The sequence below is a fragment of the Gymnoscopelus microlampas genome, assembly GCF_963454915.1.
Source record: "Gymnoscopelus microlampas genome assembly, chromosome: 23".
NCBI lineage: Eukaryota > Metazoa > Chordata > Actinopteri > Myctophiformes > Myctophidae > Gymnoscopelus > Gymnoscopelus microlampas.
The window spans coordinates 9,171,543-9,181,542 of NC_139960.1; the positions used below are offsets into that span (position 1 = coordinate 9,171,543).

At 41.2% G+C, this 10,000-nt stretch overlaps 1 protein-coding gene across 1 annotated transcript in view; it reads left to right on the top strand.

The window, feature by feature from the left end:
• exoc4 (exocyst complex component 4) overlaps positions 1 to 10,000 on the top strand; it is a 235,221-nt gene that overhangs the window by 89,843 nt on the left and 135,378 nt on the right. The window lies entirely within an intron of this gene.

Sequence of the window (10,000 nt, forward strand, 5' to 3'; positions counted from 1 at the left end):
CCAGAGGTTTATTAAAATAGGTTACATCTAGTGCCAGCATATCTTCCATCCACTTACGTTGATACGTTTCGTGGTGTAGAAGCCCCGACGAGGACGCGCATGTAAAGAAAACCTAACTAGCGACTAACGCTTGGAACAATAATAGATCCTCCATTGCAGAGCGATCGCCGATCGAAAACGGCTCACTTCCACCACGTTAAAAAGAAATGGAGATATTAAGCCAGTTAGTCAAGGAGTTAACATTGGAGCGGACAACCGGACGCATTTTTGACATGGATCCACATCTGGCCTCTCCTTCTTAGAGACTCCTTGGAGGATACCAAAGTTTCGTTAGAGCGCCCCACGTGGGAAAAATATATATTTAAAAAATTGGCCAAAAACGGTCCGGACCGTTTATGGCACATAACGCATAGCTTCTCATGGCACTCAATGTGTTAAAGGGATATATCACTTTAAAAAATAATTTGGGTCATTTTACCGTCTACTCAGGCTTTTGGGAGCACCTGGGACAGATTGTTTAATTTAATATCTGTTTGCCTTTTAGGCTTCGTAATCAAACATTGCACAGGGCAGATATGACAAATGACTTAAATATACAAAGAAATGACTGACATGTAATTGTTTTATACGGAAATAGCTGATCTACAAGCTAGCTTACAACGTGTCACTTTGTGTTGTTATAGATCAGCTTTTTGGAAAATGTTTGATCATTGCGATTATCTCAAGTAATTGTGATTACACGATTATGTAATTATTGTGACAGGCCTAGTCATCTGCAGTTTTGTTTCATTTTCTCATTAAGAAATCACTCAGTTATTTAGTCATGTAGGCTTGTTGAACAGTTTAACCCATTAAGACCTGGAACTGTGTCATTTTTAGATTTGAGCTAAAAAGCATTATTTTACACTTTGGGCTATTCAAAAATAGCAGATCTACAAGCTCATAGCGCGGCACCGAGTGCCGCGCTACGAGCTTGTAGATCTGCTATTTTTGAAAAATCGTGAAAATGTGTGCAAATCTTTGAATATATATACTGTATATTTTTAAAGCGAACATTTTTAACTCAAATCTTTGCTTCTGGGGGGTCCCTGGAACACAATATTTTGATGGGGCTGCGCGGCCAAATACATATAATTTTGGGGGTCCTTGACATGAAAAAGATTGAGCACCACTGATATAGAAACATACGTTTTTCAGAAAACTGTTGAGATTTAGAAGACATGTAGAATCGGCTTCAGGTCTCAATGGGTTAAATGATGGCAAAACACAAACTGGTATAAACCACAATTTATTTTATACTTTGTGTTAATTAGTGTAGTTTAAAAATAAAACAAAAACCAAGGAATGAGATCAGAGCTGAGCTTTCTCTCTCTTTATACTGTATACTTTTTCCCCCGTGTGTGTGTGTGTGTGTGTGTGTGTGTGTGTGTGTGTGTGTGTGTGTGTGTGTGTGTGTGTGTGTGTGTGTGTGTGTGTGTGTGTGTGTGTGTGTGTGTGTGTGTGTGTGTGTGTGTGTGTGTGTGTGTGTGTGTGCGTGCGTGCGTGCGCGCCATCTGCTTTGGCGGCACAATTTTTCCACACAGTTGTAGAATGCATCACATCCTGAAGTTTTCCCCCCTCCCTTTAATAGAGAGATGAAACAGCAGAGCATGTATAATCTATATTTAATGACTTTGTAACATATTCAGATCCACACAACCTGTCCTTAATGGATTTGAAATTAATCTGTGATATCTATAGTAGTATGGCTCTCCTGGGTGTTGTGTATGTGTGTCATATCTCATCTCATTACACGCACACACACACATGCATGCACGCGCACACACACACACACACACACACACACACACACACACACACACACACACACACACACATACACATACACATACACATACACATACACATACACGCACACATACACGCACACACACACACACACACACACACACACACACAGTGAGTGTAGAAAAGGCCTTAATTACTTGCCTTCTCTACTGAAGCACGTCCTGTACGCTTCAATTAATCCAGTGCTTCATCTAAAGACTTCATTATAGCTCCATATGTAGCTGCATCTGTGTGTGGACAGCTCTGTCTGTGTGTTTGTCCGCGTGTGTGTGTGTGTGTGTGTGTGTATGCGCGTACACACGCGTGTATTTGTGTGAAACTTCAGACCATTGGGGGGAAATTTTAATTCCCCAAAAAGGACATTTTCTGTTTCTTCTGAACTTTCTTCTGAACTTTCCCTTTGATAAAAAAAAGGGTATTTCAAAGACAGCGACTCTGTCAGGTATGTGATATTGAGTTACATTCAATAACGTCTGTCTTTGGAGAAAAACTCTTTGGGTGAATTTGTACTTTTTTCACCTTCAGTTAATGCTTCATATCCATATGAGTAAAATCGCCGGGTTGGTTTCTTTATATCTGGATTACAGTTCTTATATCACCTGATCTAAGATGCCCCCCTATGGGAATTCCAATACAAAAAATCACACCCAGTGTGAAGTGGGCGGTGTGGTCACAGTGGTCATCACAGTGGGTGATTCACTTAAAAAAAAACATAAATGTGTTTTTTTTTAGGTGCACAGTCCTATTTATAGGACTGCACATGTGTCATGTGTTTCACTAGCCAATCACAGTCCTGAATAGAGTCAACCAGTGTACAATGGTGGCCAATCACAGCACAGGGTTGGGGGGGTGCAATGGGTGGGGGTCCAAACCTCACATATAGGGGCGGTTGCACCGCCCAAAAATAAAGCCGATGTACCCAGGGGGATAGCGCTCTCTAGTGGCAGTGACGTCAGACTTCAGTGGTGGTCTGTTGTTATAGGTTCCCGTCGTCACAGAGTCACATTTAATGACATTATGAATAAATGATGAAAGTATACACATGTGTTATTACACCTCCATTTGGCTTCCATATGCCTCTCCACCTCCTGACCTTCTGATATTTGACGCTCCAGGGGCCGCCGAAAGCCCCCCCCCCCCCCCCCCCCCCCCCCGCTGGCCGGCAGGGAGATGAAGTGTGAATAATATCTCAATAACTGCTTTTATACATGTTTTAACTCTTAAAGACCGGGAATGCATCTGTGTGTCATTTTTAGATTTATTTGGCTATTCAAAAATATCAGATCTACAAGCTCACAGCGCGGCACCGAGTGCCGCGCTGTGAGCTTGTAGATCTGCTATTTTTGAAAAATCATGAAAAGTTGCGCAAATATTTGATTTTTTTCCCCTGTTTTTTGGTGGACATTTGTAACTCAGATCTTTGAACTAAATATTTGACAAATGTTCGCTTTAAAAAAATATATAATCCAAGATTTTGCCACGAATTTGCAAGATTTTTCAAAAATAGCAGACCTACAAGCTCGTAGCGCGGCACTCGGTGCCGCGCTACGAGCTTGTAGATCTGCTATTTTTGAATAGCCAAAGAAATAAAAAAAAATGACACACATACAGTATGCGTTCTCGGTCTTAATGGGTTAATATGAACCAGTAACTCATTTGCAGCAGCCTTGCCCCCCCCCCCCCCCATTCGTGGAGAAAAAAAAAAAAAAAAGAAGCTTGTCCAGGTTGTGTCGGCTCGTTGTGTTGTTGTGAGCGATATTGCTTTGACCTGCGTGTCACGGCTGAGATGACAACCTCCATACACACACCTCAAAGAGCACCTGTCACACGCACACAGCCATCTGCACATACAGTAACACGCACATAATAAACAATCACCCCCCCCACTCCCCTGCAGACACACACACGCGAACGTCGCACACACACACACACCCACCCACCCGCGCGCGCGCGCGCACACACCCACCCACCGGCGTGCACACACACACACACACACACACACACACACACACACACACACACACACACACACAGAGACACACAGACACACACTCATGATGAAACCATGTACCAAATTTGTTTTCACACTTCCTCTCCCTGTCTCCATTTGATATTCAAAGTAGAGTGGTTCACAGGGGTGGGGGTGGGGTGTGGGGGGGGGTCCGGCACGGCCCGGCCCACCGCCTCCCCCCTCCCTCGCTCGTCCAATCTGGTTCCACATAGATCTCATTTTCTCCAAACCTCCTTCGAGAGACCAACCACCCAGCTGAAGCGGAGCGTCGTCGTTGGTTTATGTACAACAGCAATGGTGCTGAGAGGAGAGGAGAGAAAAGAGGAGGCACTGGAGCAGTGGTGGGAAAAGTACTCAAATGCTTTACATAAGTAAAAGTATCAATACTGCAATGTAGAAGTACTCTTTTACAAGTAAAAGTGCGGAATTCAAAATTTTACTTGAGTGAAAGGACAAAAGTATTTGCATCAAAATATACTTAAAAGTACCAAAAGTGAAAGTACTAAAATGTTTGAAAATAGCCGATCTACAAGCTCACAGCGCGTCGCGATGCGACGCGCTGTGAGCTTGTAGATCGGCTATTTTCAAATAGCCTAGGTGTAAAATAGGGCTAAAGTGGTTAATGTATGTTTTATAATGTAATCATTTATATCTTCAATGTAACTAGTTTTCAAATATTTGTAGTGGAGTAAAAGTACAATATTTGCCTCTGAGATGTAGTGGAAATTGTAAATACTCCAGTAAAGCAAAAAATACCTCAACATTGTACTTAAGTACAGTACTTGAGTACATGTACTTAGTTACTTTACACCATTGCACTGGAGTGAGGAGAGAGAGAGCAGAGGGGAGGACAGTGGGGAGAAGTGGACGAGGAGGACAGGAGAGAGGAGTGACCGCTCGGGGGGGGGGGAGTGGGGGGGTTAGAGAGTGGTATATCTTGTCGAGCTTTTATTTGTAGAAGGAGGAAGTGGAGGTGCAAATGGAAAAGCAGTCTAGTGGGACCTGGGGTTGACAAGGACTGTGTTCAACCAGAGGTGAATGAATGTGTGTTTTGGAAAAGAAAAGCAGTAATTCTGTTTATGTACTCGCTCTTTATCGCATTATTGAATCATTGACGTAGTTCTCAAACAAAAAAAAAAGAATATATATATTAACGGGAGAACGATGGCTTCTCTTATAGCATGCTAACTTTCCCAGGAATTTAAATCCTGCTGTTTCTATTCGGATCGGTGATTCCCAATCGATGATGTCACTGGTAGGCGGGTTTCTGAACTGTCCACAGTCCACCTCTTGACACACAGACGGGGTAGGTAGGCAAAAATGGTACCATATTATAATGAGCATTAAGTGAGGACCAATTATATGACGATAGGTTGGAAATGGGTGAAGTCGTCCTTTAAGTACTGTAGCAATGGGAACCAGCGGTTCTTGAGCCATGTGGCCCATAGGTTAGGAGCCAGTATCTCCTGTTTCCATGTAGCGTGACCCTGCGTTTTAACAGCGGGCGATACTGGGCGATGCCGGGCAACATCGCCCAAAAAGATAAAGAAAATCCATCTTTCATCGCCCCCCCGCCCACTTCGCCCGATCGCCGGCTCTCATAGACTTTCATTATATTTTTGGCCGATGTCGCCCAGTATTGCCCGCTGTTAAAACGCACCGTCAGACACCTTGATGAACAAATACGTACAAGACGCTAGTATGTCTCAGGGACTTAACCTCGATCCAACCTCTGAGTGCCATTGGGTACCATTTTTATAGCCTTCTTTGGTGTGACTCAGACCCCTGACCTCCGAGTCTCAGGGCGGACACAGCCGGACACTCTAACCACGAGGCCACTGAGCTGGAAAACCTTAATCCTAACGTTTACCAAACCAAACCAAACCCATGCCTAAACTTTACCTTACGAAGTGCCTTAACCTTAACTCAATTCAATTCATTAAACCCACATCTCTAACTTCACTTAACGCTTTTAAAACCAGGAACACATCTGTGTAACCAATTTTACCATTATTTTATACTTTGGCTATTCAAACATAGCAGATCTACAAGCTCATAGCGTGGCACCGAGTGCCGCGCTATGAGCTTGTAGATCTGCTATTTTTGAAAAATCATGAAAATATATGCAAATCTTTGAATATAATTATGTATTTTTTTAAGCCATTTTTTTTTCTCAAATCTTTGTTTCTGGGGGGTTCCTGGAACAACATATTTTGAGATGGCGGTCCACGGCCCTTGACATAAAGTTTGAGAACCACTGATTATAGCAACAAGTAGCAAAAAACTTTAGGATTTAGAAGACATTTGTAGAATCACCAGAAGCAAAGATTTGAGTTGCAAATGATTTGCACAAATTTTCATTATTAAAAAAAAAAGATAATGGTTAAAGTGATTAAAAACTAAAATGACAGATACTTTTAATGGATTAAGTAACATAACGATTATTTCAAAAATAACAATTAATAGAAAAATGAACTTTGACTTTCAAACAATCATTTTTCTTTTTCACCTCTGTGAAAAAAAAATAAGTCAGGAAGTGTAGATTTTACGATGGAGATGTTTTTCTTACCTTGAGCTGTAGGTATTCAAACGCAGTGAACTCTGGGACGGCGTCGAGCCATAGATTATTGATCACAAAAGAACCTTTGTTTACGTTTAATTACATTTCTTGTTCTTAAGCGATAGGGAGAGCAGCCGTTCATGTTTTATTGTTTCACAATGACGAAGGAACGTGACAGGATTAATGGGGTCGTGTTGAACCAGAAAAACACCTAAAAAGTTAGTTAGTTTGCCCTCAAATCAGAGTTCAGCATTTTGCCAGAGGTTTTTTTAAAACAGGGTACAGCCAGTGACAGCGTTTTTAACGATTTTCTTACCTTTTCAACTAGTAGTCACAGAATATTTTCCGTGATCACCGTCCTCAGTCTCGTAGAATTAAAATTAAATCCGATCGCGGTAATCCGGTCCTTAATTGCAGCCAGTTGTAAATAGCATGTTTCGCCAAAAATACATAGTAAAACACAGGAGCCGAAAAAAAGTATATATACATTTTTGGCACTCAATGTGTTAACTCATTCACTGCCAGATTTATTTCTGGCTGCGTTTGCGTTGGCTCAGGTAATGTCTCACATGAAAAAGAACGATACATGTTATTAAAAAACTATTTGTGATTGTTGGACATAATCATTATTATGTCTGGTGGTATGTGGTCAGTTATTACATAATGACTCTGCAGATATCTTAACCCATTAAGACCGGGAACGCATCTGTGTCATTTTAAGATTTCTTTGGCTATTCCAAAATAGCAGATCTACAAGCTCATAGCGCGGCACCGAGTGCCGCGCTATGAGCTTGTAGATCTGCTATTTAAAAAAAAAACCTTGACAATTTGTGCAAATCTTTGAATGTGTATATATATATATATATATTTGTTTACATGTTTAGCTCCCAATATTTGCTTCTGGGGGTCCCTGGAACAAAATATTTTGAGATGGGGGTCCGCGGCCAAATACGTATCATTTTGCGGGTCCTTGACATGGGAAAAGTTGGAGCACCCAAACAACAAAAATGATATGTATTTGGCCGCGGACCCCCATCTCAAAATATTTAGTTCCAGGGACCCCCCCAGAAGCAAAGATTTGAGTTAAAATGTTATTATAGTTAGTATATTCAATATTTCAAGATTTTTTCAAGAAAAAAAAAAAAAAAAATAGCAGATCCACAAGCTCATAGCGCGGCACTCGGTGCCGCGCTATGAGCTTGTAGATCTGGTATTTTTTTAATAGCCAAATAAATCTCAAAATGACACGGATGCGTTTCCCGGATTGACGGGGTTAATGGTTCCTCTCCAGGTTCACTGCTCTTCATTTATCGCTTTGAGTTCAAGGGTACCGGCCGCCGCTCTCGGTATACGCGCGGATCAATACTCGACTAACCCGTCTAACCTTGCCGTTATGATTTATCATATACCTAAATGGAAGCTGAGATGGAATTGAACTTCCCCGGGAGAGAAGTCAATAATTATTAGGGGATTATAGCACATAGGGAATGTCTTATAGAAACAGCTTTGCGGGTACTTATACGTCTGCGATTGAGTCTCCTCCTCTTACCCCTCTCTCATAACTAAGTACATTTACTCAAGTATTGTACTTAATTAAGATTTTGAGGTATTTTTTACTTTACTGGAGTATTTCCAATTGTCTATACTTTTACTTCTACTCCACTACATCTCAGAGGGCAAATATTGTGCTTTTACTCCACTACAATTATTTGAAAACTAGCTACTAGTTACTTTGCAGATAGACATTACTATATCATAAAACACACATTAAGCACTTCAACCCTATTTTATACAGAGGCTATTTGAAAATAGCCGATCTACAAGCTCACAGCGCGTCGCATCGCGACGCGCTGTGAGCTTGTAGATCTGCTATTTTAAAACATTAGTACTTTTACTTTTGTTACTTTACGTGTATTTTGATGCCAATACTTTTACACTTTCACTCAAGTAACATTTTGAACACATTGCCTATTACTTGTAACAGAGTATTTTTATATTGTGGTGCTGCTACTTTCACTCAAGTAAAATATCCGAGTACTTCTGTGTGTGTCCGTGTGTGGGAGTGACGAGATGGGAAAAATATAGAAGAAAATATAAATGCTTGGGTTAACAATAACCTCCTGACGGCAACAATTCGTTTTTTTCCCCCCTATCATAACCTCAGCAATCCATGTCCCAGGCGTGTAGCGCACTGAAAGCACATTGAACATGGGGACAGACACCCTCGCTCTTGGCCCAACACCAACCATAAGCGACTCCGTCCTCTTTTTGTCTTTTTATCCCACGATTTTGTACCCATTTTTTCACCCAGTGCCAATTGTCTAAGTAATTCCGGGCGCTACACTCCCTCTGCCAGCCTATAGGGAGAGCCTAGAGCCGAGCTCATGCCTGAGGAGCTAGCAAGTCGCTTCTTATCGCCTGACATGTGGACGTACTGTAGTAGCGCGTGGAAGGAACACGTTATTCCAAACCAGTTCCTTTCCCCTCCAGCAGGCGCCCCGGCTGACCAGGGGGAGGCAGTGTAGAGACCAGGATTACTGCATGTTTTTTTGTGAGGGTACCTACCCTAGGGGACACGGGGAGAACATGCAAACTCCACACAAGAGAGTATGCATGTTCTCCCCGTCCTCTTTACTCACCTGCTTATTTACTTTTGCGGCATTATGCTATAGGGTTGTCAAACGAATATTCGATATTCGAATATTATTTGAATATTGGTAAAATATGTATATTCGAATATGAAAATGAATATTCAAATTAAAAAATAAATATATATATATATATATATACTGTTTCTGTAAAAATAAAATAAAAATAAACGAAAAAAATAATTTAATATATTTTTTCATAATAATAATGATATCTGAATATATTCGAATATCTGCAATTTTTTAAGACCAATATTCGAATATAATTTCTGACGAAGGTTTACATCCCTATTATGCTATTGGCTTTTTACACATAGCGCAATCCTCAGGGTTTTCACGTAACTCTTAAACAACACGGTACATATGACTGTGAGACCACCGGTCTGATATCGCTGGTATCGAACCCAACGACAGGATGGTTCATGCTGTACTGATCAGCTTTCGTGGGGAAAAGAACACACACACAAACATTACAGCTTGAGAAGAAAGACAAGTTCTCTTTTATTATAACTTCTTAAGCTCTTAATCCCTTAACCCATTAAGACCGGGAACGCATCCGAGTCATTTTAAGATTTATTTGGGCTATACAAAAATAGCAGAGCTACAAGCTCATAGGTGCTTGTAGATCTGCTATTTTTTGAAAATCGTGAAAATGTGTGCAAATCTTTGAACATATATATTTTTTAAAGCGAAGATTTTGTCAAATATTTTGTTGCAAAGATTTGAGTTACAAATGTTCACTTTTTAAAAAAAAGAAGCGTTCCCGGTAGTGATGAGCGGGCCGACCCGTAACCCGCGGGTCAGCCCGCGGCGCGGGTGGGTCGAGTCAGGATTTTAGAGGACATTATGCGGGCTGCGGGTGAGCGGGTCAGCCGCTCTCACACGCAAAAAAAATCACATGCTCTTGTTTTGTCTTTATTCCTAATAAGAATA